The sequence below is a fragment of the Gorilla gorilla genome, chromosome 8 (genome assembly GCF_029281585.2).
Source record: "Gorilla gorilla gorilla isolate KB3781 chromosome 8, NHGRI_mGorGor1-v2.1_pri, whole genome shotgun sequence".
Taxonomy (NCBI): domain Eukaryota; kingdom Metazoa; phylum Chordata; class Mammalia; order Primates; family Hominidae; genus Gorilla; species Gorilla gorilla.
The window spans coordinates 87,610,027-87,635,368 of NC_073232.2; the positions used below are offsets into that span (position 1 = coordinate 87,610,027).

The 25,342-nt window shown below is 36.2% G+C and overlaps 1 protein-coding gene across 17 annotated transcripts in view; it reads right to left on the reverse strand.

Moving 5' to 3' along the window:
* ZEB1 (zinc finger E-box binding homeobox 1) overlaps positions 1-25,342 on the reverse strand; it is a 204,278-nt gene that overhangs the window by 36,156 nt on the left and 142,780 nt on the right. The window contains exon 1 of one of the 17 annotated variants that reach the window (XM_055352989.2): positions 5,941-6,009. The exons of the other annotated variants lie outside the window; for them this stretch is intronic. The gene's annotated coding sequence lies outside the window, so the exon portion shown is untranslated. Of the gene's footprint in view, positions 1-5,940; positions 6,010-25,342 lie in introns of those variants that run through there. 17 annotated transcript variants of the gene reach the window in all.

Sequence of the window (25,342 nt, forward strand, 5' to 3'; positions counted from 1 at the left end):
AAAAATAAGTCATGAAATACTACTCAGCAATAAAAAAGAACAAACTATTGATGATACAAGCAACAGCTCAGATGAATTTCCAAGAATTTATAGAGAATGAAAAATCCAGTCTAAAAGGTTACATACTGTATGATTTCATTTATGTAACTTTCTTCAAATAACACAATTGTAAAGATGGAGATTAGTGGTTGCCAGGGGTAAGGAATGCGGCAAGGTAGAGGGACAGGGGTGAACATGTAACGGGAAACGAGAGCCTGTTAGTGACAGAACTGCTCTGTATCTTGACTGTATCAATGTCAATATGCTTGTTGTGACATTATATTATGTTACCATTGGAGGAAACTGGGTAAAGGGTACACAGGATTTCTCTGTATTATTTGTGAATCTATTATTATGTCAAAATAAAAAGTTTAATTTAAAAATAAGTCAAAGGCAAATATCTCAAATTTAGACCAAAAGAGCTTATGGCTTGTTCTTTTTAGTCATAAGATGAAATTCCTAGTAAATAAAAACAAGGATGGAAAATGTGATTCATTCTAATAAAAATCCAGAAGACTTACTATCATTTGCAGGATAACATAGTTTAAGCTGAAGGACTGATTATTTAGCATATGTGTTAAATTCAAAAACTTGTATTTTTTGAAATTCACACCCATGTGTTTCTAACCATTTCAAATATGTTCATGGGAATATCTTACTGCAACCTCTAAGAAGGCACGGTAAATGCCTAACTGAATCATATTTCCCTTTCCTGGTTTGTCTACTCCTCTTTGACACACATTCACACATGCCATGCACATTTATACCTGTATAGATACTCCTTGACTTATGATGAGGTTAAATATTGATAAACCCCGTTATAAATGGAAAATATCATGTCAAAATGCATTTAATACGCCGGTCCTACTGAACAACACAGTTCAGCCTAGTCTACCCTAATGCTCAGGACAATTACAGTATCCTACAATTGGGCAAAATCATCTAACATGAAGCCCATTTTATAATAAAGTATTAAAATCTCATATAATTTATTGAGCACTATATTGAAAATGAGAAACGATTACATGGGTCCTTGGAGTGTGGTTTCTGTTGAATACATATTTCTTTCACACCACTGTAAAGCTGAAAAGTCTTAAGTCAATGTTGTAAGTTGGGGACCTTCTCTATACCTTTCCTGAAGTTGCTCCCTCTGCCTAGAAAGCCGTTACCCAGTCCAAATGAGTAACTTCCACAGATTTTTAAAAGGCCAATTCACATCCCTCTCATTCTGTAAGTCATCGCTGAGCCAGCTTTCTGCTATTCCTACCCTATTCTCTGCTAAGGGAAAACTATCAAAAAAGCGAATGCCAACAGATTCCTAAATTCAGACCTACATGTGTTCAAACTTTAGAGATGAAATGTTTCACTGTATACTTTTCCAGATAGTTTCATTTTCCTGCTCCTGTATCTTCCAATTTATAATATGTATGTGAATATTTGGGGTATAACTGTATAGCAAAGTTAAAACAAATACAACTCACAACCTCCATGAACACCCATTAACTTAGATAATGATTAAAAATATATACCTGAGGTCAGATCCAGTTAATATGGAGAATCCACAAACTGTTTATATCTGCTACTGAATCTAGCTAATAAAACTTGAGAATGAAGGAAACGGTTATTTAAAGACTCTAAAGGGTAAGTCACAGCAGGTGGACTGGAGAAGATGACATGACAAGAATTCAGAGTAGCACAGGGTGATTCCCCTTACCTTTTTCTTTCTTCTTTTTTTAAAAGGTACCCCTGGCCTGGATTCAAGGGAGCTTAAAACCTGAAAGTGGGCCCTGGGGCATGGCAGTGAAGGTTCTAGGAGAATCCTTATAGTTTAGGCTCAAGGAGCAGGAAAAGTCTTAAAGAAGAGAAAAATTGCCCTTTTCTCCTTTATTCTCTTGCATCCTAGCCTTCAAGGTAGTAGCAGAGATAATGATAACTGCAAGAATTTAAAACTTTGAGGGAGGGAAAACTTCCTCTCCAGTAGGAGGAGCTGTGGCCCTAAGAGTATAATATAAACTCCACTGAGCTCTTTCTCTCCCTGTCTTCTTTCAGCTCTTCTACAGGCATAGATGCAGGAAGCATGTGGCAAAGTAGGGTAAATAAAGTCCCAGAGTTTTGGCTAGAGGACTGAAAAGCAGAGTCTCCAGGAACTCAAAGTACTGAGATCATGAAAGAGAGAGGCTCAGGAAAGTGACCTCATAAGGCTGTTTATGAACTCTTGGGTTTATGCTCAAACTTCTCATGTGTGAATCTGATCACAGACTGTGAGAAACTAAGTATAGACAGACAATTACCCATGTTCTAGATTGGACCCTGGGTGGTACATGAAGGACAGATCTGAACAGCATTTCAAAGGCTTTGAAAAGTGAACCAGTTGTGGAATCACAACCTATATACTGGCTGGAGACTGCATCCCGAATACAACTGGATAAATTGCCTGTTAAGTAAAAAATATCAAAATTCTCAATAGGATTTAAATAAGACGAAGTATTAGTCTTATTTAACTTATTAATCTCACAACATAATACTTGAAATGTCCAGGATATAATCTCAAATTACTTGGCATGTGAAGAATCAGAAAAAGTCTCAAGTCACATAGGAAAAGATGATCAAAAAATGGCAACATTGGGAAAATAAGATGTTAGAATTATTAAACTAAGACATTAAGACAACTATTATAAAAATGCTCCAAGAAGTAAGGGTAAACACTGTTGAAAAGAATGGAAAGATAGAATGTCTCAGCAAATGGAAGATATTTAAATAAAAACTAAAAGAAAATTTTAGAACTAAACATACAGTAACCAAAGTTTAAAAATCACTGGATGGGCTTAATAGTAAAATGGAGATAAGAGAGCAAAGACTGGTGAACTTGACAGTACATCAATGGAAACTATCCACTTTGAATAAGACAGAGTAAAAATATTTATTAAAAAATAAAGAGTCTCAGGATAATGCAGGACAATAATAAAATATCTAACTTTCATGTCACTGGAGTCCCAGAAGGAAAAGAGCTGTAGTGCAGAAAAAAAACTGAATAATGTTTAAAAATTTCCCAAATTTAGTGAAAGACATAAACCAACAGATTTAAGAACTGAACCTCAAATAGTAACCTCCTAACCCCCCAAATCTAGGCTCGAACCCATCAATCAAACACTAGGCTCAAATCCATCAATCAAACTAGTTTAAAAAAATATTAAAAAGAGCCAGAGGAAATAATATATAATTATAGGGGATCAATGGACTACAGAGTTATAATCAGAAATCATAGATTCCATAAGAAAGTGGAACATGTTTAAAACAAAAAATATCTGTCAGCTCAAAATTCTAAATTCAATGAGAATATCCTTTAAAAAATGAAGGTAAAATAAAGACATTCTCAGATTTAAAAGTATAGTTCATTGCTGGCAGATCTGTTCTAAAAGAATTACTAAAGGAAGACTGTCATAAAGAAGGTGAAATGAGGGACACTTGGAATGTCGGGAATAAAAGAAGAAGAGAAATGATGTAGTACATATAAAAACTATAAAATAAAGGAGGGAGAATAACAAGACTTACATGAAAGATTTATACAATCCACTTGGCAGGGTAAAAGATTGATTCTAAATAGACTGTGAAAAGTTAGGATGTACATTCTAATCCATAGAGCAACCACTAAAAGAAATCTATACAAAGATACATAGTCAAAACTAAATTAAAATGGAATACTAAAAAATATTCAAATGATCCAAAGCAAGGCAGAAAAAGAGGACCAGAAGAGTGAAAATACAGAGAGAAAAACAAAAAACAAATAATAAAATGATAAACCCAAATCTAAACATCAAACATTTTATGAAATATAAATGGCCTAAACAAACCAATTAAGGGCAGAGATGATCAGAATAGACCAAAAATAATAAAAACAATCTTCATTAATATCCTATCTACAAAAATTTCTTCAATTATAATTACATAGTTTAAAAGTAAAAGGATAAAAAATTCTATCATGAAAAATTATATCATTAACCAGAAGAAAGCTAGCGTGATTATAGTAATATCAGACAAAGTAGACTTCAGTGATAAGAAAATTATCAGAGATCAAGAAAAACATTGCATAATGATAAGAGGGTCAATTTGCCAAGAGAACAGAGCGATCTTAAATGTGTATGCCTTTAACAACAGAGCTTTAAAATAAAGCAAAAATGAACAGAACAAAAAGTAGAGACAAATCTACAATATTCTTGCAGACTTCTAATACTCCTCTTGCATTAACTGACAGAACAAGTAGACAAAAAATTAGCAAGGATATAGAACCAGGCAACATTAACAACTAGATCCAAATAACACTTATAGATTTATAGAACACACCCCAATGACGGAATTCACATTCTTTTCAAATGTACACAAAATATTCATGTAGACACACCACTTCCAAGATCATAAAACAAAACAAATTTTAAAGGATTGAAATTCTATAAAGTATGTTCTATGATCATAATGACCAGATGTCAATAGGAAAAAGATAAGAAAATCTCCAAACACTGGAAACTAATAAACTGATTTAGAGAGAATCTATGGATCAAAAAGGGAAATAAAAAACATCAAAATCTGTGGAGTGTCCCTAAAACGCTGTATAGAGGGGAATTTATAGCATTAACTGCTTGTGCTAGAAAAGAAGGTCTCAGATCAAAATTCTGAATTGTGTATTAAAACAACAGTAAACGAGGAGCAAAATAAACCCAAAGCAAGCAGAAAGAAGTAATAAAAATCAAAAAGCAATAAAATTTAAAAAAACCAGTGAGACAAAAAGCTGGTTCTTTGTAAAGATCAATGCAATGGACAAAACTTTAGTAGGATTGGTAAGCAAAAAAAGAAGCCACAAATTGCTACTATCAGGAATGAAAAGAGAATACCACTGTAGAACCAGCAGATATTAGAAGGATATAAAGGAATGCTCTGAACAATTGTGTAAACATAAACCTAAAGAAGTGAAATAAGTAAATTCCTTGAAAATCAGACACTAAACACATCCAAGATGAATACAAAACCTGAATATTCCTGTAAATATTTTTAAATTGAATTAGAAAATCTTCCTCCCAAGCAAAACAAAACTCCAGGACCAACTTTCGCTTGCAAATTTTATCAGATATTTAAAGAAGAAATAACACCAATTTAAATATTTTTTTTCAAGGCCAGGATTATTCTAATACCAAAACCATAGGACAATAGTACAAAGAAAATAAAAGAAAAAGAAAAAGAAAAAAAAATTATAGACTAACATCCCTTATGAACATTGACACAAAAATCTTCAACAAAATATTAGCAATATACAAAAAGAAAATGATGAAGTGAGGCTTTTCAGAGAATAAAGCCTCATTCAATATTTGAAATTGATCAGTGCATTCCTCCATATTCACAGATTAAAGAAGTAAAACCATATGATCATTTCAATTGATGCAGAAAAAGCATTTGAAAAAAAGCAACATTTATTCATGATGAAAACTTGCAGCGAACCAGGAATAGAAGGGAAGTTACTCAATTTGATAAAGCGTATCTACAAGAAACCTACAGTTAACATTACACTTAAAGGAGAAAGACTATGCTTTCTTCTCAAGATTAAGAAAAAGCCAAGAATGTCCATTATCACCACTCTTGATGTCTTGCAATAAGTCAATAAAAGAATTACAGGCATACACATTAGAAAGGAAGAAATAAAAATGTCCCTATTTGCAGAAAACAAGACTGTCTACATAGGCAATGAACTGGAAACCAAATTAAAAGAAAAAAACTTCAAGCCATTCACAGTTCTTATCTCCAAAGAAGAAATACATAGGTGTAAATTTAACAAATTATGTACATGATCTGTATTCTGAAATTATGAAACACTGATGTAAGAAAAAGAAAACCTAAATAAATGTAAACACGCACCATGTTCATTAATTGGAAGACTCCTCAACACTTTAAGGAAGAAGTCAGTTCTCTCCAAATTGATCTGCATATTTAACACAAATCAAATCAAAATTTCAGCATGATTATTTTTAATATAAATAGATTATCTAAAATTTATATGAAAAGGCAAAGGAACTATAATAGCCAAAATGATTTTGAAAAATAAAATTAGAGAAATAACATCCTCCAATTTTAAGACTTACTATCAAGCTACAGTAATCAGGATTACGTGGTATTGGCAAAAGGATGGATGTACAGATCAACAGAACAGAACAAAGTCCAGAAACTGACCCGCATAAATATAGACAATTAATTTCTGACAAAAATGCAAATATATTCAATACAGAAAGAATAGTCTTTTCAACAAGCAGTATTGGAACAACTGGACATCCATATTGAAGAAATGAAACTTCACCTCAATCTAACATCTTATAAAAAAATTAGGTCAAAATACAACAAGCCCTAATAAAAAGGTGAAGAAAACAAAGAGAAAATCCTGATGATCTGGAGTTAAGCAGAGTTCCTGCACATGACACCAAGCATGATGAAAATCATGATCCATAAAAAGAAAAAGTGATAAACTAAATCTCAATTAAAACTTTTGTTCTGTGAAAGACTACGATAAGAGAATGAAAAGACAAGCTACAGTAGTCTTTACTACAACTCTAAAGAACTCTCAAAATTTAATAAAATAAGTAACTCAAATAGAAAATACATGTATACATATGTAACAAACCTGCACATTGTGAACATGTACCCTAGAACTTAAAGTATAATTAAAAAAAGAAAAAAAAAACACTACAGAAAAAAAAAGAAAAGAAAATACACAAAAGGTGTTAAGCAGACACTTCACTGAAGAGGACATAATAAACACATGATAAAATGTTTAACTTCATTAGCCATTAGGGGAATGCAAATGAAAACCAAACCTATTATGAAAACACACCTATTAGAATGGTTAAAGTAAAAAATATCTGATAAAACAAAATGCCTGTGGCCATGTAGAGAAAGTGGATCATCTCTTATTTATTACTGGTGGGATGGTACAACCACTCTGGAAAAGTTTGGCAGTTTCTTGAAACATTAAATATATACAACATATTATGCAGCAATCACACTTCTAAATATTTACCCTAGAGAAATGAAAACTTAACTTCACCCCCCAAAACCTGTATACTAATGTTTATAGCAACTTTACTCATAATCTCCGTAAATTGGAAACAACCCAAATGTCCTTCCACTAATGAATGGATAAACTGTGGCACACCCATACAACGAAATACTACTCAATAAAAAGGATCAAACTATTGATACACGCAACAACTTGAATACATCTGAGTGAAATAGAAATGTTTCCTATCGTATGCTGAGTGACACAGATTACGTTTCATGTTGTATGATTTCATTTTTATAACATTCTCAAGAAGAGAAAATGATAGCAAAAGATCACAGTTGCCAGGATTTGTGGTGGAATGAAAATGTGACTAAAAAGGGGTAGCACGATAGTGCTCTGATGATGCAACTGTTCTGTGCCCTGATTGTCATGGCTGCTACATGAATACACTTATGTGTGTGTCTGTTTGTGTGTGTGTGTGTATTAAAGCTCAAATAAATGAATATCAAGTCAATTTTATAGTATGTTAATTAAAAAAATATTTCCTGAGGTCTTAACACTCAGAAAAAAAAAAAGAAACTTACTTTTCTAGTTCTAGGTGCTAATTCTGTAAGTAGAAATCCAGAAGAGTAGGAGTGTTTACAGATTTTTAAAACTATTTTAATGTTTTGGTCTCAGTTATTTGAAAGACCAACTGATAATAATACACAATAATGTTTTTGTATTTAATCAATCCACAAGTAGTACAGAAATCAGATCCAGAAATCTTATGAGTAGTTTTACTTTAGGAATAAAAAGAAATGAGGCAGTAGATAAGGGCAAACGCTTTAGAGTCAATTATTCCTAGGTGAAGACATTGGCTCTACTGGGTCCGTGAGTAGACTTTGGGGAGTGATACAACTCAGTTAGTCCTTAGTTTCCACATGTATACGACTAGAGCATTACATCATAGGATTGTTGTGAATACTGAGCTCTCGTTTAGCCCAATGCTTAGCACAGTGCAAATGACCATTATTAGGGATTCTATAAATATACAAATTGTTTTGAGACTCTTAAAATTATCTTTATTACATGTAGAATTTGAAGATCATCTTGTCTGAAACATTTTCACCTCAAATTAATTCATTAAATTTTAAGAGCAGGGTATAAATGGATTGACAATTATAGGAATGATTTAATTAATTAACTAATCCATTCATCCAATTCACTATTGGAGGATCCATCAGCCAGAAATTCTACAGATGTTGAAATACAAAATTGGAAAGACCACTAACATCAAAGAACAAAGGTTGGGGGAGAGAGAGACAGAGAATTACAACATCATTGCAAGTGCTGCAACAGAGATGTATGTCATTGGATTACATGATAACCTAATTACCATATTTTTCTCTAAGTTGTTCTGAAGGAACTTATTTAACAAACAGTGACATATTCTTATACAATAGTGATAATGAGTAAAATAATCTAAGGAAATAACATTCAATTTCAGTCATCCGTGTACCCTCATTATCATTCCTTTTCTGTCAGCCAGCAAGAAAAAAATATTCATTTACCGTAAAAACTAAGAATTACCAGCCCACATACAGTATAGGCTTGCTAAACATTTTGACCCTAATCAGTTAAGTAAAATATCCGAAGTCCTGAATCATCTGAGTGACTTATGATAGTACAGAAGTTAATGGCATAGTTTACAGACTCAGACCGCCTGGTTGAAATTACAGATAATACTTACTATCAGTGACTCTGGTAAATTACCTAATGTCTTTTGTACTTATTTTTTCTCATCCATAAAATAGGGCTAAGTAACCTGCTTCATTACAGTATTGCAAGGATTAGATTAATATATAAAACACAATTTAGAACATTACTTGACACAAACTGCTCAGTATAGTTATGATTATTAATATTAGCCAGTGGTTTATGAACTTGTGTGACTTTTTTTACATTGTGGTCTGCAGAATAAGGCATCCATGAAGATGTCCACATCCTAGTACTCTGACCCTGTGACTATATTACTTTAAATGGTGAAATGGACTTTGCAGATGTGATTAAAATTATGGACCTCAAGGTGGGGAGATTATCCTGGATTATTTGGATGGGCCAGTTAATCACATGAGCTCTTAAAAGTGAAAGAGAGGGAGGCAGGAGTGGAGATACGATATGAAAGAAACTTGACCTGTTTTCCCGGCTTTAAAGTTAGAGAAAAGAAGTCACAAGCCAAGGAATGCAGGTACCCTCTAGAAGCTGGGAATGGCCTTCAGCCAGCAAGGAAATGGGGTCCTTGTATGCTCAAAAGGATCTGACTATGCCACCATCTGAGGAAGAAAATGAATCTTCCCCATGAATTTACAGAAAGGAATACAACACTTAGATTTTAGCCCAGTGAGACCTGGGATGGACTCACAACCCACAGAGCCAAAAGAAAATAAATTTGTGTTGTTTAAATCGTAAGTGTGTTGTCATTTGTTATGGCAGCAACAGAAAACCAATACAGGTGGTTAAATATTTATAGAACAGAGAGAAGAATGAAGATAACAGCAATCTGCCAGCTAGCTACAGATAAGATTGCCCTGCAGAGGTCAATATTTTTTTCTTTTTGCTGTTTTACTTTCATCAGATACTACGAATCTGAAAATCACCAGTAATGTAGTAATTACCGGATTCTACCTTATTGGAGGCCATGGGAAATTAAAAAGAATATATGATATGGTAACTTCTCTTAAGATGTTTCTATATGGATGGGCATTGATACTGACAGAATTACCTCTGCACTGCTCTATTATATGTATGGATGTCATATTTAATGTATATGTATTTTTCTGTTGGACCTATAAGAAAAAAAGAATAGCATGCTTTAGAATCAAATAGACCTGGGTTTGAATCTTGGCTTTCCATTACTTAATGTACCATCTTGGCAAGATATTTAACCTTTCTGAGCCTCATTTTCCTTATTTTTAAAAAGGAGCCAACATCTACCTCACAGAGCTATTCTAAGTACGAAAATAAATAATATTTGGGAAAGCAATTAGCATTAGGTCTGTACAGGTACACTCAGTATTATTTTTCTTACCAAATATATGAAATGTGGGATTGCCACTGATTGTTAATTTATTGTGTCAGCCTTCCCAGTCCTCCAGTGTTTTAGAGAAGAGGCATATTCTCTCAAACCCCAACCAGGCCTGAACAGAAAAGCCTAATGAAAGCAGAATTAGCCTGATTTATCCTTGCCCCTGAAGTTCAAGGTATCGCGACCAGGTCTGAAATGTGCGGAAGTAAGCTGGCACTCTGCAACATGGAGGCAGATCAGGAAAAGTACAAAAAACTTTCCTTTGGGGCAAGATATCTGACATTCTTTTAGGCTAACAGAATGGGACAAGAGTCAGAGATCTAGGAATGATCCTCTGACCTACTATGCATTTTGTAAACTGAATTATTATTATATTCCAATATTTTTCCTTTTGTTTTATTACTGCTTATTAAAATATTTTTGAAAATTCCAACTTTTTTCAGATAATACATACTAACAAAGCCCAAGGAAAGGATTTTGCTTCATTTTGATCAGAAATTTTCAAAGTATCTCAATTTGAAAAATTTCAGACTTACAGAAAAGCTGTAAAAAATCAACATTCTTGTATACCCTTTAACCAGTATCCCCTAAAGAGAACATGACATAATCACAGCAGTGTTACGAAAGATATAAAATTAACATTATACAATGCTATTAACTTATCTAGGGACCTTATTTGCCCTTTTCCAGTTTCCCCGCTAATAATCCTTTTTTTTTTTTTTCTGGCCCAGGAGCCAATTTAGTATGCCACACTGTATCATGTGTCCATAACCTCCTGTAACTTCTACCAAAATTTGATAATCCAATCTGTTTGCCTTTGACAAGTTGCTTCTGTCTTTATTTGTATTTTATGACCTTGACACTTTTGAAGAGTACTGGGCACTGATTTTGTCGTATGCCCCTCAACTTGGATTCCTCTGATGTTTTCTAATTATTAGATTGAGGTGATGCATTTTGAGCAAAAATAGAACTAAAGCAATAGGTGCCCTTGTCAATATACCACACTAGTGGCACATGGTATGTCACTATGTCTTATTACTGGTGATATTATCATCTGTAATTGATCATCTGGTTAAGGTGGTGCCTGCCAGGTTTATTTTTCCACACCAGTTGTGATGTTTCTCTTAGCAATTATTAATTATCTTCTGGGAAAATACTTCAAAATTATGCAAAAAATCTTTTTTCTCATGACACTTTCACCCACTTATTTTAATATCCATTGATAGTTCTTTTAAACAATTATTACCATGATATTTGCCTAATGGTGAGTCTCCATTTCCATATTTACTTATTAATTTATAATTGGATTTCTACTGTAAGGAAGACCTGTCCTTTCCCTCCCAGGTGTTTAAGTATTTATGTCAATACAGATGGATGGATATTTCTTTTATTTTCTGGATTATAATAATGCTATCATTATTTATTTTGCTGCTAAAATTGTTCCAGAATTGGCTATTGGGAACTCCTTCAAGTTGGCTCCTGTGTTTTTTTGACATGCTCTCATCATTCATTCATTTAGTCATTCATTTTTTGAGATGGAGTCTTGCTAAGTTGCCCAGGTTGGTCTCAAACTCTTGGTCTCAAGCGATCCTCCTGCCTCAGCCTCCCAAGTAGTTGGGATTACAAAGCCTCCTGAGTAGCAGGGATTGCAGGTGCATGCCGCTGCACCTGAAATTTATTTATTTTTTTACTTATTTATGTGCACTTACTATTCTAGGCTCATCTTCCATTTTCCCTGCCCTAGATATAGAATCAGCCATCTCTCCAAGGAGGCATAGTACCTTCTACTGGAGAATGGTATTTAAATCCTAGATCTGGGTATTATCTATGTTCACTACTACTGGGTGTCACTGCTTTCATGTCTTGTTAGTAGGCAGGGCTTGGAAATACATGTATGTACACTAACATACCCCATCTATATTTTCATATTTATCTGTTTTTATATATATTCAGAACCATAAGTTCATACTGATACTTCCAATTCCAAGTGAACACCATAGCCCTGAACACACTAGCCTTTTATCTTACGGTGAGAAATCTGGGTCTTATTATCTGAAACATATTTACTTACTTGTTATATCCCAGTATACACTTAAGTAGTTTCAGAACAACCCAAATCTCTATGACAAATTTAATAACTGGAAGGGGAATGGAAACAAGGTAGTAGGCATAGGGGGAGGATTGACATTTCCCTGAGTACACCTTTTTGTAGAGCTTATTTATATAACTATGGCAATGTTTCCTATTCCCTCAAAAAATAAATAATTTAAATCATCCAGCAGATAGGGAGAATGAAAAATACAATACCAACAGTAATAAAACTATTATGAATGAGGTATGGAAAACAAGAAATTACCTAAGTAACTTTGGAAAATATTTTAAATGACTATTATAAGGCTAATGACCAAAAGACCTATGCACACTGTACTCTAGGTAGCAAATTTGTTTGATTGGTTTTTTAAGAGGACAGAATGTACACCAAGGTTCAACATTGCAGGGAAAGCCTACACTCCTTCATTAGTGCCACCTCTGAATACTCAAGATACCCAGAAATACTTAAATATTCATACAGTATATTTAGTGCAAATGGGTGTTCCCTTATAAGTAGAGCTAAAAAATAAAACAACACTCAGGGATCATCTGGCCCATTGCTTTCATTTTACATATGTACAAGTGGAACTCAAGAGACGGTACAGCGAAGACTAGAAGCCATGCGCTCAACCTTTTCTAAATCATACACCACCTCTGGTTGAAACTGATTCCAAAGAGTAGGTTCAACTGAATCTTGAAGGATGAATACAATTTGCTTCAAGGCTTAGATAGTGACTGATACATTCTTTACATGTATTACTTATAGTATTTTATTATAATTTATGCCCAAGAAAGCATTATTACTATGTGCTATATGATCAGAGTTTTAAACATTTTTAACATAAAAAGTTTAATTGTCTTGGCAGTTTTGTAAACATGTCAATTTCTAGAGAGCTTTAAAAACTACATGTGAGAAAAATGTTTTTAAATCGCTGTTAACTTGGGACAGTTTTAAAACTCACCAATTGCAAAATATTAAGAAATAGCTAACATGTTGAACAATATTTCACATTATCAGATCAGTTTTATATATGTTTTAAAAACTGAAAGCATAAGGACGCCTTTAAGACAGGTGTTTCAAAAGTTATACTTAAAAAGTTTAACTGACACAAGCATGAGAGTTTTTGGCTGAACCACAAGATCTTGTAAGATTAATACAGACATGTTGGAACATTGCCAACTTATACTTTCTTCTCTACAGAGAATAAAGTTGATAGTATTTTAAGTCAATAGCACTTACTGTATAAATTTTATTTTTAATAACAAACATGTCCTAGTTTAATATTTACAATAAAATACTCCTTTTTCCATATAATTCTTTTAAGAACTTAATCCTAATTTGGAGTTTCATTCACAGATAATAGCTTTTTAAAGGTACTTATTACATACTTAACAATTTCAATAGCATATTATATTTCCCAATATAATTTAGATCTTTGACATTATGTTGCAGATCTGTGAATATCAGAATATTGATGTCTTATGTCACATTTTTTATCTGCATAGGTTAAACCATTCTTGCATCCCAGGAGTAAGTCCCAGTTGTTCATGGTGTATGATATTTTAAATTTCCTACTGAATTCAATTTGCTATTATCTTGTTGAGGATTTTTGCATTTACCTTCACCAGAGATGCTGGCCTATAATTTTCTTGTGTTCTTATTTGAATTTGATATCATAACAATGCTGGTCTTACAGAATGAGTTTGGCAGTATTCCTTTATCTTCAAATTTCTAGAAGAATTTGAGAAGAACTGATTCTACAAGTTGACCACTTGTCATTAATTCTTCCTTAAATGATTAGTACAATTAACCAATGAAGCCATCTCATCTTGAGTTTTCTTTGTTGGGAGATTTTTGATTACAGCTTCAATCTCCTTCCTTGGTCTGTTATATTTTCTGTTTCTTCATGGTATATCTTGGTAGGTTGTACGTTTCTATTTATTTATCCATATCTTCAGGATTATCCAATCTGTTAGTGTATAACTGTTCATAACAGTCTCCTATCATCCTGTCTTTGTTTAGTATCAGTTGTAGTGTACCCTTTTCCTTATGAATATCTTTTTTTAAGATTTTAGATTTGGGGGGCACATGTGCAGGTTTATCACATGGATATATTACATAATAGTGAGGTTTGGGCTTCTAATGTACCCATAATCCAAACAGTGAACAAGCTGTACCCAATTGTAAAATTGTAAATTCGAATTGTAAAAATCCGAATTCCCCTTTTACCTTCCCCCTTTTTGGAGTCTCCAGCGTCTGATATTTACATCTTTACATCTATATGTACCCACTGTTTAGCTTCCACTTACAAGTGAGAATGTGCAGTATTCGCTTTTCTGTTACTGAGTTATTTCACTTAGTATAATGGCCTCCAGCTCCATCCATGTAGAAACTTCTAAAAAGGACATAATTTCATTTGTTTTTATGACTGCATAGTATTTCATGGTATATATGGACCACATTTTCTTTATCCAATTATCCACTGATACACACTTAGGTTGATTCCATGACTCTGCTATTGTGAGTAGTTCTGCGATAAACATACATAAAGGTGTCTTTCTTATATAATGATTTCTTCTCCTTTGGGTAGAAGCCCAGTAGTGGCATTGCTGAATTGAATGGTAATTCCATTTTTAGTTCTTTCAGGAATCTCCAAACTGTTTTCCATAGCGGTTGTACTAATTTGCATTCCCACCAACAGTGTATAAGAATACCCTTCTCTCTGCATCCATGCCAACATCTGTTGTTTTCTGACTTTTAATCATAGCCATTCTGACTGGTATAAGATAATATCTCATTGAGGCTTCAATTTGCACTTCTCTGATGATTAGTGATATTAAGCATTTTTAAAATGTTTGTTGGAAACTTTATGTCTTCTTTTAAGAAATGTCTGTCCATGTCCTTTGACCAATATTTAATGGGGTTGTTTTTCTCTTGCTGAGTTATTTGGGTTCATTGTAGATTCTGGATATTAGTTCTTTGTCGGAGGTATGACTTGCAAATGTTTTCTCTCATTCTGTAGGTTGTCTGCTTACTCTGTTATTTCTTTTGCTGTGAACAGGCTTTTTGGTTTAATTAAGTCCCACCTGTGTACTTTTGTTCTTGTTTTATTTTCTTTTGGGGTCTTAGTCATAAATTCTTTGCCTAAGCCAAAGTCCAGAATAGTTTTTCCTAGGTTTTCTTTCAGGATTTTAAGTTTCACATCTTACATTTATGGGTCTTTAATCTATCTTGAGTTAATTTTTGAATATGATGAGACACAGAGGTCCAGTTTCATTTTTCTGCATGTGGTTGGCCAATTTCCCAGCACCACTTACTGAATAGGATGTCCTTTCCCCATTGTTTATTTTTGTTGAATCTGCTGAAAGTCAGTTGGTTGTAGGTATGTCACTTTATTTATGAGTTCTTTGTTCTATTCCTCTGATCTATGTGTCCATCTTTATCATGGTATCATGATATCAGTATCATGCTGTTCAGCCTTGTAGTATAATCTGAAGTTAGGTAATCTGATGTCTCTGGCTTTGTTCTTTTTGCTTAAGATTTCTTTGGCAATTCAGGCTCTTTTTTTGGTCCATATGGACTTCAGATTGTTTTTTCTAATTCTGTGAAGAATGACATTGGTAATTAGGGATTGCTTTGAATCTGCAGATTCCTTTGGGCATTATGGTCATTTTTAACAATATTGAGTCTTCCAATCCATGAGCATGAGATATTTTTCCATTTGTGTAATCTTCCTGTAGAGATCTTTCACCTCTTTGGTTCAATGTATTCCTAGTTATTTTATTTTTGTGTGTGACTACTGTAAATGGGATGGAGTTCGTGATTTGGTTCTCAGATTCAGTAACAGTATACAGAAATGCTACTGGTTTATGTACATTCATTCTATATCCTAAAACTTTACTGAAGTTGTTTATCAAGTCTAGGAGTCTTTAGGATTTTCTAGGTATGGGGGCATGTCATCAGTGACCAAGAGATAATTTGATTTCCTCTTTTCCAATCTGGATGCCTTTTGTTTCTTTCTCTTGCCCAACTGTTCTGTCTAGGACTTCCAGTACTATGTTGAATAGAAGTGGTGTGAGTAGGCATCCTTGTCTTGTTCCAGTTCTTAGGGTGAATGCTTTCAACGTTTCCCCATTCAATATGATGTTGGCTGTGACTTTGTCATATATGATTCTTATTATTTTTAGGTATGTTCCTTCAATGCCTAGTTTTTGAGGGTTTTTAACATAAAGTGACGTTGAATTTTACCAACAGCCTCTTCTGCATCTATTGATTGACATGATCATATCGTTTTTCTTTTTAATTCTGCATATATGGTGAATCACATTTACTGACTTGCAAATGTTGAACCATCTTTGCATCCCTGGAATAAAACACACTTGATTGTGATACATTTTGTTTTTGATGTGCTGATAAATCTGGTTTGCTAGTATTTTGTTGAGGATTGATACATTTATATTCATCAGGGAGATAACAAGTATCACAGAAAGAGTTAGGGAGGTATCCTTCCTGCCTTGGTATTTTGGAATAGTTTCTGTAAGACTGGTACCTGCTCTCCTTTGTAGATATGGCAAAACTGTCCTGTAAATCTCTCTGGTCCTGGGCTTTTTTGTTGTTGGAAAGTTTTTTTTACTATTGATTCAATTTCCTTACTCATAATTTGTCTGTTCAGGATTTCTATTTCTTCCTGATTCAATCTCAGGAAGTTGTGTGTTCCAGGAATTCACATATTTCTTCTAGGTTATCTAGTTTGTGCACATAGAGATGCTCATAGTAACCCCTGATGAGCTTTCGCATTTTTGTTGTATCAGCAATACTGTCACCTTTATCATTTCTGATTGTGCTTACTTGAATTTTCTCTCTTTTTTCTTCATTAAACTAGTTAGTGGTCTACCAATTTTGTTTATCCATTCAAAGAACAAACTCTTCATTATGTTGATCCTTTTCATCATTTTTTTTGGGTCTCAATCTCATTTAGTTCTGCTCTTTGTTATTTCTCTTCTTCTGCTAGTCCCTTTACTTTGAGTCTGTAGTTGTCTTTTGCCATTAGGTGGGTCTCTGGTAGGCAGCAGATGGTTAAGTCCTGCTTCTTTTATCCAATTTGCTAGTGTTTATTTTTTAAATGGAATATTTAGGCCATTTATGTTCAAGGTTAATATTAATATGTATGTTTTTTTCCCATCGTAGTTTTGTTAGCTAGGTGCCTTGGAGTCTCAGTTGTGTAACTGCTTTATTGGATCTCTGAGGTTTCTACTTACCTGTGCTTTTTATGATGGTGTGAGTATTATCCTTTCATTGCCATGTTCAGAACTCCTTTGAGCATTTCTTGTAAGATGGTGTAGTGGTGATGAATTCTCTCTATGTGTGCTTATCTGGGAAAGACTATTTCTCCTTCAATTATGAAGCTTAGTTTGGCAGGATATAAAATTCTTGGCTGACATTTTTTCAAGGTGGTTAAAAATAGGCCTCTAATCTCTTATGTTTTACAAGGTTGCTGCTGAGACATCTACCATTAGGTTGATGAGCTTCCTTCATAGGTGATTTGACACTTCTCTCTAGCTGCCTTTAAGATTTTTCTTTCATATTGACTTTGAATAGCCTAATGACTATATGCCTTGGTCATGTTAATGTTGTACAGTATTTTTCAGGTGCTCTCTGAATTTCTTGTCTCTTGATGTCTACATCTCTAGAAGATTGGGAGATTTTCCTAAATTATCCCCTCAAATATTTTTCCAAGCTTTTTACTTTTTCCTCTTCTCCATCCAGAATGCCTGTAAGTCATAGTTTTGGTAGCTTTACATAATCCCGTATTTCTTGAAGACTTTGTTCATTTACAAAACTTATTTCTTGTCTGATTGGGTTAATTTGTTTTTTTTTTCTTTTATTATTATACTTTAAGTTTTAGGGTACATGTGCACATTGTGCAGGTTAGTTACATATGTACACATGTGCCACGCTGGTGCACTGCACCCACTAACTCGTCATCTAGCATTAGGTATATCTCCCAATGCTATCCCTCCCCCCTCCCCCCACCGCACAACAGTCCCCAGAGTGTGATGTTCCCCTTCCTGTGTCCATGTGATCTCATTGTTCAATTCCCACCTATGAGTGAGAATATGCGGTGTTTGATTTTTTGTTCTTGCGACAGTTTACTGAGAATGATGATTTCCAATTTCATCCATGTCCCTACAAAGGACATGGACTCATCATTTTTTTATGGCTGCATAGTATTCCATGGTGTATATGTGCCACATTTTCTTAATCCAGTCTATCATTGTTGGACATTTGGGTTGGTTCCAAGTCTTTGCTATTGTGAATAGTGCCGCAATAAACATACGTGTGCATGTGTCTTTATAGCAGCATGATTTATAGTCCTTTGGGTATATACCCAGTAATGGGATGGCTGGGTCAAATGGTATTTCTAGTTCTAGATCCTTGAGGAATCGCCATACTGACTTCCACAATGGTTGAACTAGTTTACAGTCCCACCAACAGTGTAAAAGTGTTCCTATTTCTCCACATCCTCTCCAGTACCTGTTGTTTCCTGACTTTTTAATGATTGCCATTCTAACTGGTGTGAGATGGTATCTCATTGTGGTTTTGATTTGCATTTCTCTGATGGCCAGTGATGATGAGCATTTTTTCATGTGCTTTTTGGCTGCATAAATGTCTTCTTTTGAGAAGTGTCTGTTCATGTCCTTTGCCCATTTTTTGATGGGGTTGTTTGTTTTTTTCTTGTAAATTTGTTTGAGTTCATTGTAGATTCTGGATATTAGCCCTTTGTCAGATGAGTAGGTTGAGAAAATTTTCTCCCATTTTGTAGGTTGCCTGTTCACTCTGATGGTAGTTTCTTTTGCTGTACAGAAGCTCTTTAGTTTAATTAGATCGCATTTGTCAATTTTGGCTTTTGTTGCCATTGCTTTTGGTGTTTTAGACATGAAGTCCTTGCCCATGCCTATGTCCTGAATGGTATTGCCTAGGTTTTCTTCTAGGGTTTTTATGGTTTTAGGTCTAACGTTTAAGTCTTTAATCCATCTTGAATTGATTTTTGTATAAGGTGTAAGGAAGGGATCCAGTTTCAGCTTTCTACATATGGCTAGCCAGTTTTCCCAGCACCATTTATTAAATAGGGAATCCTTTCCCCATTGCTTGTTTTTCTCAGGTTTGTCAAAGATCAGATAGTTGTAGATACGCGGCGTTATTTCTGAGGGCTCTGTTCAGTTCCATTGATCTATATCTCTGTTTTGGTACCAGTACCATGCTGTTTTGGTTACTGTAGCCTTGTAGTATAGTTTGAAGTCAGGTAGTGTGATGCCTCCAGCTTTGTTCTTTTGGCTTAGGATTGACTTGGCGATGCGGGCTCTTTTTTGGTGCCATATGAACTTTAAAGTAGTTTTTTCCAATTCTGTGAAGAAAGGCATTGGTAGCTTGATGGGGATGGCATTGAATCTGTAAATTACCTTGGGCAGTATGGCCATTTTCATGATATTGATTCTTCCTACCCATGAGCATGGAATGTTCTTCCATTTGTTTGTATCCTCTTTTATTTCCTTGAGCAGTAGTTTGTAGTTCTCCTTGAAGAGGTCCTTCACGTCCCTTGTAAGTTGGATTCCTAGGTATTTTATTCTCTTTGAAGCAATTGTGAACGGGAGTTCACTCATGATTTGGCTCTCTGTTTGTCTGTTACTGGTGTATAAGAATGCTTGTGATTTTTGTACATTGATTTTGTATCCTGAGACTTTGCTGAAGTTGCTTATCAGCTTAAGGAGATTTGGGGCTGAGACAATGGGGTTTTCTAGATATACAATCATGTCGTCTGCAAACAGGGACAATTTGACTTCCTCTTTTCCTAATTGAATACCCTTTATTTCCTTCTCCTGCCTAATTGCCCTGGCCAGAACTTCCAACACTATGTTCAATAGGAGTGGTGAGAGAGGGCATCCCTGTCTTGTGCCAGTTTTCAAAGGGAATGCTTCCAGTTTTTGCCCATTCAGTATGATATTGGCTGTGGTTTATCATAGATAGCTCTTATTATTTTGAAATACGTCCCATCAATACCTAACTTATTGAGAGTTTTTAGCATGAAGGGTTGTTGAATTTTGTCAAAGGCCTTTTCTGCATCTATTGAGATAATCATGTGGTTTTTGTCTTTGGCTCTGTTTATATGCTGGATTACATTTATTGATTTGCGTATATTGAACCAGCCTTGCATCCCAGGGATGAAGCCCACTTGATCATGGTGGATAAGCTTTTTGATGTGCTGCTGGATTCGTTTTGCCAGTATTTTATTGAGGATTTTTGCATTAATGTTCATCAAGGATATTGGTCTAAAATTCTCTTTTTTGGTTGTGTCTCTGCCAGGCTTTGGTATCAGAATGATGCTGGCCTCATAAAATGAGTTAGGGAGGATTCCCTCTTTTGCTATTGATTGGAATAGTTTCAGAAGCAATGGTACCAGTTCCTCCTTGTACCTCTGGTAGAATTCGGCTGTGAATCCATCGGTCCTGGACTCTTTTTGGTTGGTAAGCTATTGATTATTGCCACAATTTCAGATCCTGTTATCGGTCTATTCAGAGATTCAACTTCTTCCTGGTTTAGTCTTGGGAGAGTGTATGTGTCCAGGAATTTATCCATTTCTTCTAGATTTTCTAGTTTATTTGCATAGAGGTGTTTGTAATATTCTCTGATGGTAGTTTGTATTTCTGTGGGATTGGTGGTGATATCCCCTTTATCATTTTTTATTGCGTCTATTTGATTCTTCTTTTTTTCTTTATTAGTCTTGCTAGTGGTCTATCTATTTTGTTGATCCTTTCAAAAAACCAGCTCCTGGATTCATTAATTTTTTGGAGGGTTTTTTGTGTCTCTATTTCCTTCAGTTCTGCTCTGATTTTAGTTATTTCTTGCCTTCTGCTAGCTTTTGAATGTGTTTGCTCTTGCTTTTCTAGTTCTTTTAATTGTGATGTTAGGGTGTCAATTTTGGATCTTTCCGGCTTTCTCTTGTGGGCATTTAGTGCTATAAATTTCCTTCTACACACTGCTTCGAATGTGTCCCAGAGATTCTGGTATGTTGTGTCTTTGTTCTCGTTGGTTTCAAAGAACATCTTTATTTCTGCCTTCATTTCGTTATGTACCCAGTAGTCGCTCAGGAGCAGGTTGTTCAGTTTCCATGTAGTTGAGCAGTTTTGAGTGAGATTCTTAATCCTGAGTTCTAGTTTGATTGCACTGTGGTCTGAGAGATAGTTTGTTATAATTTCTGTTCTTTTACATTTGCTGAGGAGAGCTTTACTTCCAAGTATTTGGTCAATTTTGGAATAGGTGTGGTGTGGTGCTGAAAAAAATGTATATTCTTTTGATTTGGGGTGGAGAGTTCTGTAGATGTCTATTAGGTCAGCTTGGTGCGGAGCTGAGTTCAATTCCTGGGTATCCTTGTTGACTTTCTGTCTCGTTGATCTGTCTAATGTTGACAGTGGGGTGTTAAAGTCTCCCATTATTAATGTGTGGGAGTGTAAGTCTCTTTGAAGGTCACTCAGGACTTGCTTTATGAATCTGGGTGCTCCTGTATTGGGCGCATATATATTTAGGATAGTTAGCTCTTCTTGTTGAATTGATCCCTTTACCATTATGTAATGGCCTTCTTTGTCTCTTTTGATCTTTATTGGTTTAAAGTCTGTTTTATCAGAGACTAGGATTGCAACCCCTGCCTTTTTTTGTTTTCCATTTGCTTGGTAGATCTTCCTCCATCCTTTTATTTTGAGCCTATGTGTGTCTCTGCACATGAGATGGGTTTCCTGAATACAGCACACTGATGGGTCTTGACTCTTTATCCAATTTGCCAGTCTGTGTCTTTTAATTGGAGCATTTAGTCCATTTACATTTAAAGTTAGTATTGTTATGTGTGAATTTGATCCTGTCATTATGATGTTAGCTGGTGATTTTGCTCGTTAGTTGATGCAGTTTCTTCCTAGTCTCGATGGTCTTTACATTTTGGCATGATTTTGCAGCGGCTGGTATCGGTTGTTCCTTTCCATGTTTAGCGCTTCCTTCAGGAGCTCTTTTAGGGCAGGCCTGGTGGTGACAAAATCTCTCAGCATTTGCTTGTCTGTAAAGGATTTTATTTCTCCTTCACTTATGAAGCTTACTTTGGCTGGATATGAAATTCTGGGTTGAAAATTCTTTTCTTTAAGAATGTTGAATATTGGCCCCCACTCTCTTCTGGCTTGTAGGGTTTCTGCCGAGAGATCCGCTGTTAGTCTGATGGGCTTCCCTTTGAGGGTAATCCGACCTTTCTCTCTGGCTGCCCTTAACATTTTTTCCTTCATTTCAACTTTGGTGAATCTGACAATTATGTGTCTTGGAGTTGCTTTTCTCGAGGAGTATCTTTGTGGCATTCTCTGTATTTCCTGAATCTGAACGTTGGCCTGCCTTGCTAGATTGGGGAAGTTCTCCTGGATAATATCCTGCAGAGTGTTTTCCAACTTGGTTCCATTCTCCCCGTCACTTTCAGGTATACCAATCAGACGTAGATTTGGTCTTTTCACATAGTCCCATATTTCTTGGAGGCTTTGCTCATTTCTTTTTATTCTTTTTTCTCTAAACTTTCCTTCTCGCTTCATTTCATTCATCTTCCATCGCAGATATCCTTTCTTCCAGTTGATCGCATCGGCTCCTGAGGCTTCTGCATTCTTCACGTAGTTCTCGAGCCTTGGTTTTCAGCTCCATCAGCTCCTTTAAGCACTTCTCTGTATTGGTTATTCTAGTTATACATTCTTCTAAATTTTTTTCAGTTTTCAACTTCTTTGCCTTTGGTTTGAATGTCCTCCCGTAGCTCAGAGTAATTTGGTAGTCTGAAGCCTTCTTCTCTCAGCTTGTCAAAGTCGTTCTCCGTGCAGCTTTGTTCCATTGCTGGTGAGGAATTGCGTTCCTTTGGAGGAGGAGAGGCGCTCTGCTTTTTAGAGTTTCCACTTTTTCTGTTCTGTTTTTTCCCCATCTTTGTGGTTTTATCTACTTTTGGTCTTTGATGATGGTGATGTACAGATGGGTTTTTGGTGTGGATGTCCTTTCTGTTTGTTAGTTTTCCTTCTAACAGACAGGACCCTCAGCTGTAGGTCTGTTGGAGTACCCTGCCGTGTGAGGTGTCAGTGTGCCCCTGCTGGGGCTTGCCTCCCAGTAGGCTGCTCGGGGGTTAGGGGTCACTGACCCACTTGAGGAGGCACTCTGCCCGTTCTCAGATCTCCAGCTGCGTACTGGGAGAACCACTGCTCTCTTCAAAGCTGTCAGACAGGGACATTTAAGTCTGCAGAGGTTACTGCTGTGTTTTTGTTTGTCTGTGCCCTGCCCCCAGAGGTGGAGCCTACAGAGGCAGGCAGGCCTCCTTGAGCTGTGGTGGGCTCCACCCAGTTCGAGCTTCCGGGCTGCTTTGTTTACCTAAGCAAGCCTGGGCAATGGCGGGCGCCCCTCCCCCAGCCTCGCTGCCGCCTTGCAGTTTGATCTCAGACTGCAGTAATAGCAATCAGCGAGACTCCATGGGCGTAGGACCCTCCGAGCCACGTGTGGGATATAATCTCGTGGTGCACCCTTTTTTAAGCCCGTTGGAAAAGCGCAGTATTCGGGTGGGAGTGACCCGATTTTCCAGATGCTGTCCGTCACCCCTTTCTTTGACTAGGAAAGGGAACTCCCTGACCCCTTGCGCTTCCCAAGTAAGGCAATGCCTCACCCTGCTTTGGCTCGCGCACGGTGCGCGCACCCACTGACCTGCGCCCACTCTCTGGCACTCCCTAGTGAGATGAACCCAGTACCTCAGATGGAAATGCAGAAATCACCCGTCTTCTGCGTCGCTCACGCTGGGAGCTGTAGACCGGAGCTGTTCCTATTCGGCCATTTTCTGATTGGGTTAATTTGAAAGACTAGTCGTCAAGCTCTGAAATCTTTCTTCTGGTTTGTCTAGTCTATTGTTAAGGCTTTCAACAGTGTTTTGACGTTCCTTCAGCAAATTTATCATTTTCAGATATTCCATTTGTTTTTTAAGAAATATATCTATGTTGTCTTTCATCTCTTAGATTGTTTCTCTAGTTGCTTTGGTTTTCAACTTTCTCTTGGATCTCACTAGGCTTCTTTACGGTCCATATCTTAAATTCTTTATCTGTCATTTCAAAGTTTTCATTTTCATTAGGATTCATTGCTAGAGAGCTAATGTGGTCCTTTAGGGGTGTCACAACATTCTATTTCTTCCTGGTGTTGGAGCTGTTGTGCTGGTTCCTTCTCATGTGTAGAAGCTGGCACTTATTATTTTTGGATTTATCTTAATTTGGGTGGGATTATTTTTCATTGCCCCTTGAGGGTGTGACTCTTGCATACGTTGGGTTGTGTCCTTTGGCTTTGCTTCTACGTGCTTTTAGGGGGCCAAGGCTCTGTATAAATTCCTTGGTTACAGATAGCCTTAGTGTAGTTGTTTTCTCAAATGTTAATTGTTTGTAGTTTGTAGTAGTGGTATGCTGTATATGCGGTAAGGCTCACTGTCTCCTATAGAGATGCAAAGTTGGAGGTCTTTTGGGGGAAACTTACCTCATTCCTTAGCGCTGTGTACTTGTCAGCAAGAATTATATTGGGTTGTGCAGTTCACCCTACAGGCCAGCAGGTGATGCCTGCAGGTAAGAGCTGTCTGAGTGCTGTGCGATGATATCAACAGTTGCTGCGCGATGATATCAACAGTTGCTGCAACAGGACATGCAGTTTGACCTCCTGGCCAGTAGGTGATGCTGGCAGGTGAGAGGCAGCTGCAGTGATGACAGTGGGATTTTTACTTGGCCTTTGTTGATAAGGAATACAAGAGTGTTCTTGGTGATGGGTGGGGGGTGTGGAGCTCTCAGTGGTCCCATCCCATGCTCTGCTCCTAAGGCTGGCTAGAGGGGGCAAAGCTGGGTGGGATTGGGTCTGGTGAACCCGTGATCAGGCTGAGGCAGATGTGACCTTGGTAGGGCTGTAGGGGCAGTTCTCAGGCAGCTGGAACAACACTCTAGGGAGGGGTGGAGGCACCTCTTCTGTGCCACAAGAGCTGGTTCAGGGTAAGAGGGCTAGCCCCGGGTTTTCATTCCAGCAGATGGCCATGAGG